Genomic DNA, 14,086 nt, shown 5'->3' with positions numbered 1-14,086 from the left:
GCCTTACATACTCGATACTTTATTTGTACTGACGTCCTTTTTTCCTGGAGACACTGTGTTTCATGCTTGCAGGTCCCGATAAATGGTTTGAGAGTCCTCCTAGTAGGCTATCAGCTTAGCGGAAGGTGTTGGTGCACTCCACTTGCTCCGGAGTTGCCTATTTGGTCAGTATGATTTGGACATGTATTGACTGGAATGGCGGGGCCCTATCCCGACCTTTATGACGTTTATGTACTCTTAGAGGCTTTTAGACATATGTCATGTATATAGATACTTGTATGGCCTTGTCGTCTATGTTTTGAGTGTACAAATGATCGTGTCGGCCTTATAGGCCCGTATGTCACATGTATAAGTTTCTATATTATGTTGGGGTCATCCTATGTGTAGTGTTCCCTTATGTTTTATTCAGGTCATCTGATGACGGCCCTTCTAGCCCATTTACCCATGAAAGTATGATAAGAAAGATATGTTACGTTGGTACTCCGTTGGATAAGGCACCGGGTGCCCGTCGCAGCCCATCAGTTTTGGTCGTGTCAAAAGTGGTATCAGAGCAGTTCTATCCTATGGAGTCTATGACCCGTGTGTAGTATAGTCTTCTTTATGGGTGTGTTATGCACCACACTTATAAGCAGAAGGCTACAGGGTATTTAGGACTGTGACTCTTTCTTCTTACTCTAGATCGTGTGGTAGAGCTCAATTGTAAGAATTCAAACTCCTAAATTGGATTTTATTCATAATACAACAATACCTACATCTAGAAAGATAGTTGGTAAGAGATTGAATGTGGCTGTGGAATAGTTGAGTCAGAGGAACTCGATTTTGCATCATGCTTATGATGAGTAAATGTGAGGTTTTCAGCAGATCATGTGTGTACTAAGACGTGTAAGATTCTTGATATGGATCCCTAAGGCATGAATACTATCCACTCATATGGTTTAAAGCAACACAAGAATCAAAAGGTAGATACAAGTTTCAACAAGTAAAAGAAGCAAGGTGAAGAAGGGTACGAGGTACCCAATTAGTGAATATTACTAGTATTTACAATTCAGGCAGAGAAATATAAGCATTCTGAGTTACTTTCAACAGTAACAGAGATATACACAATTGGCCACACCCATCTAAATTATGCCCTATGGGAGCTAAATGATAAAGTTTAAGAAAAGGATGAAAGATCAGGATCCAGTTGGGGTTAGAGTAACCCAATATTGTTGATGGATTGTTATCATTAGCTAACATTTTCGAAGGATAGTGCAAAATGTGGTAATAGTTCTCCTTGTGAGACACCCTGATAGTGCACTCTAGAATAGTACAGTCAGATATGAATACTAGAATTTTCAGAAATTTTAGAACATAGGCGGTGAAATCCTAGAAGAGATAATTATTTACCTTAGTATGACTCCCCCCCTAAGTAAAAAAGAGAGAGAGAGAAAGTTAGGCGTCCCGAAGAGCCAGTGAGATGAAGCAAGGGGTGCTTAGAAAGAACGTTTTGTTGAAGTTTACAGAATAAAGTGATAGATAGAAATATTTGTCTGAGAATAAGAAGACAGTAAGTGAAGCATTATGAGTAAGATATGATAAATGGGTGATAACGGTAAATCAAAATATGACATGAGAGAGTCTATAGTCATGTGAATGAAAAGGAAAGAGGTTACAGGCCTTGAGACGATAAAATTGTATAATCCATAGAGTTATACTCTTATTTCGAGAAATGAGTTGGTGACTCCAACGTGATTACCCGAAGGAAAAGTTAGACCCCCGGAGTAATAAAAATCAGTATGAGCTAGTGAACAAGATAAACCGAACATGAATTAGGCATCGGAAGATTTGATAATAGTCGGCAACGTGAGAATTTGAGAGATAGCGTCTGGCAATAATAGAATGGACAACAAAAGAAAAAACTTAAAGTTCAATAAGGAAGACGCTTCCCTAAAGCAAGCATTGTGAGCAGAGTTAAGCTCAAGGTACTAAGTGTGCCAGTTACACAAGGTTTCACCTTCATGCGTAAGAAATTCAGTTATCCCTGGTACAAAAGGGTTACCGCAAGGCGAGTAATAGTCTGTGAAGATGTGAAAAGACGCCAAAGATGAAGAGGTAAAGCATTTATAGGTAAATAGCATTAATTGTTAGTACCCCCTAAAGCGGGAAGATGGTGTGATATGGTTTAAGTCGGAGTTATATGGTTCGGGTAACTATGGAATAGTAAAGAAAGAATGTGGTAAAAAGGCAAAAGGGATGAAGTTGCATTTATTCAGATCCTACATATATGTCGCGACTCCAGAACATTATGCTAGCACGACGCCAGGGAGAGGTAATACGAATTCTCAGCCAGGATGTTACTGGTAAATAAGTGTGAATGGACACTTGATACATCAGGAGCCAGTGCAAGAGATAAGTTAAGTCAAAGGAAATATACCAAGAGAGATTACGTGGAATATCGATATGAGAATGGAACAACGAGCAATTAGTACTTGATTCGGGAAGAGTCTAGTTATGGCTAGACAAGAGGATATATATAAATTAGTAGATTGTTCAAGATAAGCATAGTGAACCCCAACATAGTGAATTCAGTCTCGCAGATATGACGTCGTAATCCTTGAGAAATATTAAGATAGGAGTTGGGATAATTATGTTACACCCCATGTTTTTGTACGTGAAAGTACGACATAAGTAAATTGATGAAAGCTCGGAAATGAGATATTACATCCCGCATTTTCGTACGTTAAAGTTTTGTCGTAATTTAATCAACGTAAGTTTGGGAATAGGATTATTTTGAGATTACAAGCATTATGCTATTTCAAACAAGTGATGAGTAAATTCGTGAAGGTGAGAGGGTAGGCAAATTGAAGAAAATAAATTTTGTCGAAGTTTGACATTTTGGGATAAAATATGGCCCGAGCTAAAATACCCGGTATTTATGGACTAGTACCATACAAGATACCACATGGCCATGATAGTAAGGTGTATAAGGTATTGTAAAAGTTGGTAGTATTTTATGTAATTTGAGATATTTCTTAATTATGTGGGTAATTGGTTAATTATTGATTAATGGGAGATTAACAAGTTAATCAAGTGATTAGTGGATAATTAATCCAAATATTTGGATAAGTGTTACATCTCCAAACATGGAAGCCAAGGCTTGATGGAAGTATGACTCTTAAAAACATAGAATAAGGTGGCATTAAGAGAGTCTTTTTGGTGGCTTAGTCATAAGGAAAGTGGGGCCCGCATCATTGTATAAGAAATATTAAATCTAAGAGACTATAACTTAAGAGTCTTATACTCACGTTATTGTCCACATGCCAAATCACGTTGTCATCAATAACTTAAGAGTCTTATGACTCTTAAAGAACCTCAACACATTAGTTGGTTGATTTAATATCCATATATCATATAAGAAACGCAATACCTTCATCAATTCAAAGCAAAGTGCGATTTTGCAATTATAACAGAGTATGGTGCAATCTTTCTCAAGAATATCATATGGATTTTTCCCTATTCCGATCTTGCCGTTTGCGTGTTGTTGCAATTGTCGTGTGTTAGAGGGATTGTCAAGAGAATCGACTCAGGTATGTTAAGGCTATCCCTTATTTCTTTTTGGCATGATCTATACGACACAAACGAAACGAGCAAATGCCCAACTTCCATAAATGACTCTATTCATAGAAATACTAGAGATGCTTATGTTCTTGATTCCCCATGTGTCATATTAATCTATCATCTGTTCATGGGTCTCAAAAATACGTAAGTTGGTAAAGTTTATTTCATGATATTAATCAGAGGCATTTCATTAACGTATTAACGTATTAGCGAGAGATTTTATTAACGTATTTCATATGCATTTCATGCATTTATACATGCACATGGACCCATGACTAGATGACGTTATATACGCGTATCTATATATATTATATATATGTATATGGGATATGGGAAAAGTTATGGCGTTATATACGCACCACCACCTGATCAGCTGGTATACGATGATGAATTTGCCCACAGTGGCCGAGATGATATGGTGGGATGCCCTCAGAGGCTTGATGATGTTATGAAAATATGTACCTATGCACGACATGACATTCATACGCATATGCATGACACTATAGGTATTTCATGATTTACAGAGTTATCCAGACTTACAGGTTGAGTCATTTACTCTATATTTCTTCCATGTCTTTTATGTACTTATTTATGTGCCTTACATACTCGGTACATTATTCGTACTGACGTCTCTTTTTCCTGGGGACGTTGCGTTTCATGCCCATAGGTCCCGATAGACAGGTCGAGAGTCCCCCAAGTAGGCTATCAGCTCAGCGGAAGATGTTGGTGCGCTCCATTTTCTCCAGAGTTGCTTATTTGGTCAGTATAATTAGTACATGTATTGATTGGTATGGCGGGGCCCAGTCCCGACCTTTGTGATACTTATGTACTCTTAGAGGCTTGTAGACAGATGTCATGTATACGGATACTTGAATGGCCTTGTCGGCCTATGTTTTGAGTTTACAAATGATCATGTTAGCCATATAGGCCCGTATGTCACGTATGTAAGTTTTTATATCAGGCTGGGTCGATCTATGTTGAGTATTTCCCCATGTTTTATTCTACTTATCTCACGACATCCTCTCTGGCTCATTTACCTATGATAGTATGATACGAAAGATACGTTACGTAGGTACTCGGTTGAGTAAGGTTCCGGGTGCCTGTTGCGGCCTATTGGTTTGGGTCGTGACAAAAGTGGTATCGGAGCAGTTCTGTCCTAGGGAGTCTACAAGCCGTGTCTAGTAGAGTCTTGTTTATGGGTGTGTCGTGCACCACACTTACAAGCTGGAGGCTACAGGGCATTTAGGACTGTCACTCTTTCTTCTTACTCTAGGTCGTGTGGTAAAGCTCAGTTGTATGAACCCAATTTCCTAAACTCTATCTCATTCATTATACGACGATGCCAACATCTAGAATGACGGTTGGTAAAGGATTGAAAGCAGATGTGGAAGAGTTGAGTTAGAGGAACTCGAACGTCGCATGATGCTTATGATGAGTAAATGTAAGGTCTTCAGTAGATCATGTGTGTACTAAGACGTGTAAGCCTCTCGATAAGGAGCCTTGAGGCAAGAATATCTATCCACCCTATGGAAAAAGGCAATGAGAGATTCAAAAGGTAGATACAAGCTTCAACAAGTAAAAGGAGAGAGATGAGAAGGGTACGAGGTACCCAGTTAATAAAGATTATCAGTATTTACAAATTCAGGCAGAAGAATATAAGCCTTTTGAGTTACATTCAACAATAACAGAGGCACGTACAAATGGCCACACCCATCTCATTTATGTCCTATGGAAGTTAACAGAAGTAGTATAAGAGAAGGATGGGATATCAGAATCTGGCTGGGGTTAGAGCAACCCAAAATGGTTAATGAATTGTTTGCGTTAGTTGACATTTCCGAAGGATAGTGCATATATGCTAATTGATCTCCTTGTGAGACACCCAGATGGTGAACTCAAAAATGGTACAGCTAGATATGAGTACTACAAAGATAGGCACTAGAAGCCTGGAAGGGATAAATATTATCTCAGTGTGACTCTCGTCCCTAGTAGAGAAACAATGTTAGGGATTTCGAAAAGCCAATGGATGGAGCAATGGGAGCTAAAAGAAAAATAATGTTTTGTTCGAGTTTTTCGAATAAAGTGATAGACATAGATGTTAGCGGGAAACAAGGAAAGAGTTAGTGAAGCATTATAAGTAAGATGTCAAACCTGGATGACAACGGTGGAAAAAGAAAAATGAAAATGATGGCAGTATTACAGAGTCTATAGTCAAGTGAAGGAAAGGACAAAAGGTGACATGCCTTGAGAAAACAAAAGGGTATAGGCCATAAAGTCATATCCTAATTTCAAGAAATAACTTCGCGACTCTTACATGATTACCAGAAGGAAAAGTTAGAGCACAAAGTAATAAGAAATCAGTATGGACTGGTGAATAAGATTAACTAAACATGAACTAGGGACTGAGTGATTTGATAATGGTCGGTATCATGGGAATTCCAGATTGCGTTCCGGCGATAATAGAATGGACAATAGAAGAATATTCACGAGAAATTCAGAGAATGGTCATTCAGGAAACCGCTTTCCTAATACAACCAATTTGAGCAAGTTAAGCTTAATGGACAGTATGTGCTAGTTACACTAAGTATCACCCTCGCGGGCAAGTTATTTTTGGTACAGAAGGATTATCGCAAGGCGAGTAAGGGTCATTGATGATGTGAGAAGAAGACAAATATGAAGAGGTAAAACATCTACACGTAGATCATCGTAGTAAATCTTAGTACTCCCCTAAAGGGGGGAATATGGAGTGATGTGGCATTAAGTCAGAATTAAGTGGTTCTACTAACTATGGAATGGTAAAGGAAGAATGCGATAAAAATGAGAAAGGGATGAGATTGCACTTATCCAAATCCTACGGATATGCTGCAATTCCAGAACATAATGTAAGCACGACATCAAGGAAAGGAAGTAAGGCTTCCAGCCTGGGATGTTTTTAATAAATAAGGAGCCAGTGTGAGAGGTAAGTTAAGACAAAGGGAATAACCAAAGAAATATTACTCGGAATATTGATATGAGAATGCGCCAACGAGTAGTTAGTAGTTGATTCAGGATGAGCCCAATTATGGCTAGACAAGAGGATAACAGACAAATCAACAGATCGTGCAAGATAAACATAGTGAACCCAACATGGGGAATTCAGTCTCGCAAATACGACATCGTGATCCTTGAGAAATATTCAGATAGGATTTGGGATAGTTAAAGGTACCATATGCGTGTTATGGGAGTAAAAGAGAGTGCCATTGGGAAGATAATCAAAATATCAATTCAGAAGCAACCCTTCAAGCACAAGGGCATAGAGGTAAGTAACTACGGATAATTATAGGCAAGGAAGGACATCAAAAGGTCCGTAATAAGCTCACAACTTTACACGAGTCAGAGGGTCCTCCCTAAGTACTACAATGAAATACTAGCTGAGAAAATAAGGAAGAAGGCTTCAACCTAAACGTAGAAACTCGAAGAAGAAATGGTCTTCTAATAATAGTCTCACTATAACATTGTACGCACTCTATAAGAAAGTGGTCCGACACCTATCGTGGTTAATGAGCGGGAAGTGAAACCAAAAGTAGTGGTCGAAATCATATGAGTTGCACAAAAGAAAAAAAAAGTTCCGGCATGTGTGGGCACTAAGATAAGCCAATTAATCATGCAACAAGTGGCAGAACGACCATGAAAGGCAATTGCTCTCATTTAAGGAAATTTGAGAAGGAACAAAAGGAATTATTCGATAAATGATCCAGAGTTAGTTACATTATGAACGCACTTAAGATTTTGGAGTATTACCCATGCAGCATATATGTTGACAATCATACAGTCGTAGAAGACTCCGGTATAAGTAAAAGAAAGAATTGAGTCCAGGTCATAGACAAAGGATTGAATTATTAGAAGATTGTACCCCGGATATTCCATAGTGTCCATGAAAGGCTAAAGTAATAACTAATACTAGGAGCCGCAGATCGGAAGATAGCTTAAGCCTACATAAACGTTGGTCAGAGGGAAAAGGAAACTAAAGAGTTACATCAACTAAGTAAATCAGGAGTCTGATTATTGGACCTAGAAAATTATAGACCTCATGATTGAGAACATTGCAGGATAACTCTTAAATATTAGAGGTACAAGAGAGATAGTTCAGTAGCCATATTCTATAGGGGCATCAGAAGAATACAAGCCTCATAAGAAGTCAATATGAAGCTCTCATCTAAATAATTACTAATTGCATCACAAATAATTTTATAATGATTTATTACTTGATTTTTTATCATTTATATTTATATTAAGATTTAATCATTTTATGTATAAATATATTTATATCTTTAGGCTATAATTGCAATAACTTTGCAATAATAGCCCTTATATGCATAGTTACATTATTTACACGAAAAATGATCTTTTACATTTTTAAAATATTAATTAACTATTTTAAATCATTTCCATGCATAAATAACATTTTGTATCGTTTATTAGCAAATTTAATAAATTATTTTATCAAATTAATTAGGTATTTAACATATAGCCTCTTTTAATTTTCGAACCATAGCCCAATTTCAACCCCAGCCCAATTAAATTAAGCCATAAGCCATAACCCATCTAAACCCGCCCCGGCCGAAAACTGATCCTGGCCGTTGATCTCAGAAGATCAACGGTCCAGGATCCACCTTCCATTTTTATTACACCAACCCCCCAAACCCTACCTCATTTCTAGAAATTCGCTGCCCCTGAATCCCTTCCACCTCTCTTCTCTCTCAACCTTCCCCTAACCCTAGCCCGTCATCACCTGAACCCATTCAATCCATGGGGTTTCTCTTCGATCTTGGGCCCTATCTTTCCTCCTATCTCTACTGGTTATACGCTTTCTACGCTGCTTGATGTAAATCTCAATAGACTCGAACCAAATCTGGTTCAACGTCTCTCCTTTCTCGATTATTCTGTATATGTTCACTCCGATTCCTGTGAGTACGAATATCTTCGTATTTTTGGGGTTTCAAACCAGATTTGATTCGCTTCCGTCTATTTTTAATGAACCTAGCTACTTTCTGGTGGAATCCGTTTAGATCTCTTCAGATCTGAAACGATTTTATGCTTGTTTGGTATTTCTCCCTTAAGATTTTCTGTTCTTACTAGTATTATTGACCGATCTCGTTTACCCTAAAGCTAAGGTTTTGATTTCTGATGGATTTCTGCAATTGTTTTCATCTCTGACTTTTTTATTTGCTTGTCGACTGATTTTTACTTGATTTAATCAGGCTCCATGTATATGTCTTTGTATTTCTTAGGGTTTTGATTATTTGACTGTTTATCCTACTGTCTTTTGCCCGTTTACATTTAATTTTGTCAATTAAGTGTCAATTGATTTTATTACCCAAATTAGGATTTGAATTTAGTACCCGCATTTCCTTAATAAGATTTCACCATGTTTTTAACTTATTTATGTGATTAATTATCGGCATTACTAGCCTGATTTTGTGTTTAGACTTCTAATTGATTTCTGGACTTACTACTTACCTTATTTAGACCTCAATCTTGACTGCTGATTTGTTCTGTGTTAATTTATGTGATACTTCCGTGATTCTGCCTATTAGTTGATTCATGTTAGCCCTAATTGACTTATTAACTGATCTCATTGCCATACATTGATTCTCCTACCTTATTTGGTTTTATTCTGCTATCTGCTATAAAAATAGAATTGAGTCCAGGTCATAGACAAAGGATTGAATTATTAGAAGATTATACCCCGGATATTCCAAGTGTCCATGAAAGGCTAAAGTAATAACTAATACTAGGAGCCGCAGATCGGAAGATAGCTTAAGCCTACATAAACGTTGGTCAGAGGGAAAAGGAAACTAAAGAGTTACATCAACTAAGTAAATCAGGAGTCTGATTATTGGACCTAGAAAATTATGGACCTCATGATTGAGAACATTGCAGGATAACTCTTAAAATATTATAGGTACAAGAGAGATAGTTCAGTAGCCATATTCTATAGGGGCATCAGAAGAATACAAGCCTCATAAGAAGTCAGTATGAAGCTCTTACCGGATTATGTATACACTAGAGGTACAAGTATTATAATAAAGCTTCAAGTTATGGATGTGAATTATACCTATGTGGGAGGAAGGTCATGAAGGAGATACAAGATGTGATGCAAGATTTTAAGTAAGTAGGTAAAGGTGAAACACGTACGTGATACTCAAATGCAGAAGGTTGTGAATTGTCCATACTTCGGACAAACGTCTAGTAACGCTAAGATTCAGTTTCCAGGAATGAGAGCAGCGTCGTTAGTGGTGTTGATACCCAATTTTTCCCGCATATATTTTTAAATGCATATATACTTTCAAAATAGTGCATGAACATCAACCTGTATTTTCCATAATATTCTGTAATTTAAAAAAAAGGATTTTAAGTAATTTGTTCCGGCATTTTATTATCTAAATAATTACTAATTGCATCACAAATAATTTTATAATGATTTATTACTAGATTTTTTATCATTTATGTTTATATTAAGATTTAATCATTTTATGCATAAATATATTTATATCTTTAGGCTATAATTGCAATAACTTTGCAATAATAGCCCTGATATGCATAATTACATTATTTACACGAAAAATGATCTTTTATATTTTTAAAATATTGATTAACTATTTTAAATCATTTCCGTGCATAAATAACATTTTGTATCGTTTATTAGCAAATTTAATAAATTATTTTATCAAATTAATTGGGTATTTAACATATAGCCTCTTTTAGTTTTCGAACCTTAGCCTAATTTCCACCCCAGCCCAATTAAATTAACCCATAAGCCATAACCCATAACCCATCTAAACCCGCCCCGGCGTAAAACTGATCCTGGCCGTTGATCTCAGAAGATCAACGGTCCAGGATCCAGCTTCCATTTTTATTACACCAACCCCCCAAACGCTACCTCATTTCTAAAAATCCGCCTCCCCTGAATCCCTTCCAACTCTCTTCTCTCACAACCTTCCCCTAACCCTAGCCCGTCATCACCTGAACCCCTTCAATCCATGGGGTTTCTCTTCGATCTTGGGCCCTATCTGGCCTCCTATCTCTACTGGTTATATGCTTTCTACGTTGCTTGATGTAAATCTCAACAGACTCGAACCAAAACTGGTTCAAAGTCTCTCCTTTCTCGATTATTCTGTATATGTTCACTCCGATTCCTGTGAGTAAGAATATCTTCGTATTTTTGGGGTTTCAAACAGATTTGATTCGCTTCTGTCTATTTTTTATGAACCTAGCTACTTTCTGGTGGAATCCGTTTAGATCTCTTCAGATCGGAAACGATTTTGTGCTTGTTTGGTATTTCTCCCTTAAGATTTTATGTTCTTACTAGTATTATTGACCGATCTCGTTTACCCTAAAGCTAGGGTTTTGATTTCTAATGGATTTCTGCAATTGTTTTCATCTCTGACTTTTTTATTTACTTGTCGACTGATTTTTACTTGATTTAATTAGGCTCCATGTATATGTCTTTGTATTTCATAGGGTTTTGATTATTTGACTGTTTATCCTACTGTCTTTTGCCCGTTTACATTTAATTTTGTCAATTAAGTGTCAATTGATTTTATCACCCAAATTAGGATTTGAATTTAGTACCCGCATTTCCTTAATAAGATTTCACCATGTTTTTAACTTATTTATGTGATTAATTATCCGCATTACTAGCCTGATTTTGTGTTTAGACTTTTAATTGATTTCTGGACTTACTACTTACCTTATTTAGACCTCAATCTTGACTGCTGATTTGTTTTGTGTTAATTTAAGTGATACTTCCGTGATTCTGCCTATTAATTGATTCATGTTAGCCCTAATTGACTTCTTAACTAATCTCATTGCCTTACATTGATTCTCCTACCTTATTTGGTTTTATTCTACTATCCGCTATAAAAATAGAATTGAGTCCAGGTCATAGACAAAGGATTGAATTATTAGAAGATTGTACCCCGGATATTCCATAGTGTCCATTAAAGGCTAAAGTAATAACTAATACTAAGAACCGCTGATCGGAAGATAGCTTAAGCCTATATAAACGTTGGTCAGAGGGAAAAGGAAACTAAAGAGTTACATCAACTAAGTAAATCAAGAGTCTAATTATTGGACCTAGAAAATTATAGACCTCATGATTGAGAACATTGCAGGATAACTCTTAAATATTAGAGGTACAAGAGAGATAGTTCAGTAGCCATATTCTATAGGGGCATCAGAAGAATACAAGCCTCATAAGAAGTCAGTATGAAGCTCTCACCGGATTATGTATACACTAGAGGTACAAGTATTATAATAAAGCTTCAAGTTATGGATGTGAATTATACCTATGTGGGAGGAAGGTCATGAAAGAGATACAAGATGTGATGCAAGATTTTAAGTTAAGTAAGGTAAAGGTGAACAACGTACGCGATACTCAAATGCAGAAGGTTGTGAATTGTCCATACTTCGGACAAACGTCTAGAAACGCTAAGATTCAGTGTCCAGGAATGAGAGCAGCATCGTTAGTGGTGTTGATACCCAATTTTTCCCGCATATATTTTTAAATGCATATATACTTTCAAAATAGTGCATGAACATCAACCTGTATTTTCCATAATTTTCTGTAATTTAAAAAAAAGGATTTTAAGTAATTTGTTCCGGCATTTTATTATCTAAATAATTACTAATTGCATCACAAATAATTTTATAATGATTTACTACTTGATTTTTTATCATTTATATTTATATTACGATTTAATCATTTTATGCATAAATATATTTATATATTTAGGCTATAATTGCAATAACTTTTCTATAATAGGCCTGATATGCATAATTACATTATTTACACGAAAAATGATCTTTTATATTTTTAAAATATTAATTAACTATTTTAAATCATTTCCATGCATAAATAACATTTTGTATCGTTTATTGGCAAATTTAATAAATTATTTTATCAAATTAATTGGGTATTTAACATATAGCCTCTTTTAATTTTCGAACCTTAGCCCAATTTCCACCCCATCCCAGTTAAATTAACCCATAACCCATCTAAACCCGCCCCGGCCTAAAACTGATCCTGGCCGTTGATCTCAGAAGATCAACGGTCCAGGATCCACCTTCCATTTTTATTACACCAACCCCCCAAACCCTACCTCATTTCTAAAAATCCGCCGCCCCTGAATCCCTTCCACCTCTCTTCTCTCTCAACCTTCCCCTAACCCTAGCCCATCATCACCTGAACCCCTTCAATCCATGGGGTTTCCCTTCGATCTTGGGCCCTATCTGGCCTCATATCTCTACTGGTTATACGCTTTCTACGCTGCTTGATGTAAATCTCAAAAGACTCGAACCAAATCTGGTTCAAAGTCTCTCCTTTCTCGATTATTCTGTATATGTTCACTCCGATTCCTGTGAGTACGAATATCTTCGTATTTTTGGGGTTTCAAACCAAATTTGATTCGCTTCTGTCTATTTTTTATGAATCTAGCTACTTTCTGGTTGAATTCGTTTAGATCTCTTCAGATCTGAAATGATTTTGTGCTTCTTTGGTATTTCTCCCTTAAGATTTTCTGTTCTTACTAGTATTATTGACCGATCTCGTTTACCCTAAAGCTAGGGTTTTGATTTCTGATGGATTTCTCCAATTGTTTTCATCTCTGACTTTTTTAGTTGCTTGTCGACTGATTTTTACTTGATTTAATCAGGCTCCATGTATATGTCTTTGTATTTCTTAGGGTTTTGATTATTTGACTGTTTATCCTACTGTCTTTTGCCCGTTTACATTTAATTTTGTCAATTAAGTGTCAATTGATTTTATTACCCAAATTAGGATTTGAATTTAGTACCCGGATTTCCTTAATAATATTTCACCATGTTTTTAACTTATTTATGTGATTAATTATCCGCATTACTAGCCTGATTTTGTGTTTAGACTTTTAATTGATTTTTGGACTTACTACTTACCTTATTTAGACCTCAATCTTGACTGCTGATTTGTTCTGTGTTACCCTAATTGACTTATTAACTGATCTAATTGCCTTACATTGATTCTCCTACCTAATTGACTACTCTGATTTCTACATTGTTTAGCCGGCTAGAAGCCAAGGCTGAACTCTTTGGATCCAAACTACCATTACATTCCTGTTTACTTTCTTCCTAACTGGTATGTGTTAGTCAATGTTATACTATTTTGTTCTATGTGCTTATTTGGTTAGCTTATTTCAAGCCTCGGCATGTTTCAGTGTGATCTATGATTCATGTTTACTCTTTTCTCAATTGGCATGTTTCAGTACCTGTTATCTGTCTTATAGTTTATTTCAACCTCGACATGTTTTCTGTTACTACTTTCTTAACTGGTATGCTTTAGTCTCTCTTATTCTATTCAACCCTATGTGCTTATTAGTTTAAAATTTCAGCATGATTCTGTTTGTTATATTACTATGTGATTCCACTTAGTGACAATACTGAACCAAGCTATAATGTGAAACACTACCCAATTCAG

Source organism: Nicotiana attenuata, unplaced genomic scaffold, assembly GCF_001879085.1.
Source record: "Nicotiana attenuata strain UT unplaced genomic scaffold, NIATTr2, whole genome shotgun sequence".
In the NCBI taxonomy this organism is placed as follows: domain Eukaryota; kingdom Viridiplantae; phylum Streptophyta; class Magnoliopsida; order Solanales; family Solanaceae; genus Nicotiana; species Nicotiana attenuata.
Note: the sequence above shows the minus strand (reverse complement) of the source record.